This window comes from Vicia villosa, linkage group LG4, assembly GCF_029867415.1.
Source record: "Vicia villosa cultivar HV-30 ecotype Madison, WI linkage group LG4, Vvil1.0, whole genome shotgun sequence".
Classification (NCBI taxonomy): Eukaryota; Viridiplantae; Streptophyta; class Magnoliopsida; order Fabales; family Fabaceae; genus Vicia; species Vicia villosa.
Genome location: NC_081183.1, coordinates 43807089 through 43809845, shown reverse-complemented (window position 1 = coordinate 43809845; position 2757 = coordinate 43807089).

Genomic DNA, 2757 nt, shown 5'->3' with positions numbered 1-2757 from the left:
TATAGGATTTCCTTTCGTCAGTACATTAGCTGATAACAATTCCCTCTTGTTTCCCTTATCAGTACATTAACTGATGCAGGTCGATTTGTCTCACATCTTCAGTACATTAACTGATGATATAACTGTTTTTCCTTCTTTAGTACATTAACTAAAGTCGTGTATCCTTTTCATCTTTTATCAGTACATTAGTTGATAAGAGGTCTCATTTCCATCTTTAGTACATTAGCTAAAGTCGATGGTCTTCTTTGCCTTTACCAGTACATTAGCTGATATGGGTCGTTGTTTTCTTCCAAAGCCTGTTATTGGATGTCATAATCTTTCATTGCCATCTGAAGCCTGTTATCAGATGTCATAAATCTTCATTGTCATCTGAAGCCTGTTATCGGATGTCGTAACCTCTCATTGCCATCTGAAGCCTGTTATCAGATGTCATAATCTTTCTTTCATCCAAAGCCTGTTATTGGATGTCATTGCCATCTGAAGCCTGTTATCAGATGTCATAAATCTTTCATTGCCATCCAAAGCCTGTTATCGGATGTCATAATTCTTTCATTGCCATCCAAAGCCTGTTATCGGATGTCATAACCTTTCATCGCCATCCAAAGCCAGTCATCGAATGTCATAATCTTTCGCTGTCATCCAAAGCCAGTCATCGGATGTCATGTCATTTTGTTGTCATCCAAAAGCGAGTAGTTGGATATCACAATCCCGAATAAAGTGTTTTCACCTCATTCAATGCCACTCACGAATTTATCTGATTATTGATATCGTCTAATGCCACCCTTAGACGTTCCTACTATCTTTTTACCCAGATTTTATCCCTCGTTTCGAACCATCTCCATCCCTAGTCTATCTCTCGTGGCGCCTAGTTCCCCACAGGGCTCAACATATGTCTCATATCATATTGCATTCAAAAAAAAAAGTCCATTGCATTCATGTCATAAACATCGTCGCGGCGATCTTAGGACAAAAATTGTGTACTTTGTATTTAAGTCTCTTCACATCTTCGATGGAAGAAACTTAAATAGGGGCATCTGTCGCATCACAATTTTTGACCCGTGTATTTCAGTCTTAGTCATATCACATCTGTATTTCCTTTAATTTAGTTGTCGCATATTCTGCATATTTTTGAAATGAAATGGACTTTTAATGTTGTCATAATTTGTATTTGCATCTTTTCGTATTTCATTTATAAAAATAAAATAAAATTCATGTCATCGTTGTGTAATCTTTTTATCAAGTTTTAAGTTCATTCATTTGAAACACCATGTGATTACTTGTGGCTATTGTATATTTTGTTTTTTTATTATTTTTATTGTCATTTATATTATTAATTAGTTATTATTAATTATTATAGTCACTTTTATAGTTTTTTTTTTATTATTACTATTGTTATTGTTACGTGTCTTGTTGTTATTTATGTCAAAAGAAAAAAAGAAGAAAAATTGTCTTTGTGGTTGTTTCATCAAAACAGAAAAAAGAGTCAGTCCACTATGTTGACCATAAGCAACAGATCCCTTTCATTGTTACCATCCCACTACTCTCCTATGCTGCAAAACTCTGCATTCTCCCTGCAGGAAACAAACAAAAATCTGCTCCAAGCCAAAAGAAAAGTGTCCAAAACCTCTGCTCCAAAGCTAAGCCACAACGGTCCAAATATTTCACCCAAATGGTTAAACATGACCTGCATCAAGAAAGTTAAGAAACAGTCACCACATATGTTCAAAATTCCATCTAATTTCCCCCCAAAGGTTTACTTCAAGCCAGCTATAAATGAGACCTTCTCATTCACAGCAAGGGGGGGAAAAAACGGAGAGAAAGCTCTGCCAAAATTTCACTCTCAACACACTTCCATCAACTCACCGAAACATACATTCTGCCATTCCTTCAATAAACCAAACCCACACCTTCACTGCATTTTCTAAATCTCACCACAGCTCACAACACTCAACCGATCCAACCTCATAATCATACTTAACCTCACACTCAGAACAACAAAACCCTTCACACTAACTTTCTTCACATCCACCCTCAAATCCTCAATCATCAGCGACCCTTCTACTCTTCACAAACCCAGCGCTTCAACACAACCTCTCATCGAATCTTCAATACTGACCTAACTCAAATACCACACACCGAACTTTCATTCAACCTTCCTCGAAACCGCACCATCAACGCAACCAAACAACAACTCAGCAAATCACACACAGCAACGTCACAGAAGCATCGGAGAAGAAGAAACGGGGGAACTCAGATCAAAGAAACGGAACCGAAGCAGAGCAATAGGAATCGAGATTACCTTAAGAGGACGTCACCTCCGAGAACATTCGGAGTCGGTATTTATTGATCTCTCCGCTTTTAACCATTGCGATCTGAATTCATAATCGTTGAATCTATGTAATGAATGTTGCTGCTTTGTTTGTTGTTTATTGTACTGCTTTTGCTTGTTGTTTGAATCTGAAACTGAGAGAGATTCTGAACAGAGAACCGTGAAAGAACCAAATCGAGAGAAGCTGAGATCCGAGAGAAATCAGAAGTGAGATTAGCGAGATCGCATGTGAGACATTGAGCGTGAGAGAAGAGTGATTGAGAGATCGAGAGATGTAATAAGAGGGCGTTGATTTCTCTGGTTTTGTTTTCTCGATTTTCATGGTGAAACGCATAGAGAGGTAAAACGTGTTTGGTGAGATGGAGAGAGGAAGTCTCGTTTTATTCTTTTTCTTTCTAACTGTTTTAATGATTTTTTTTATTGAAAAA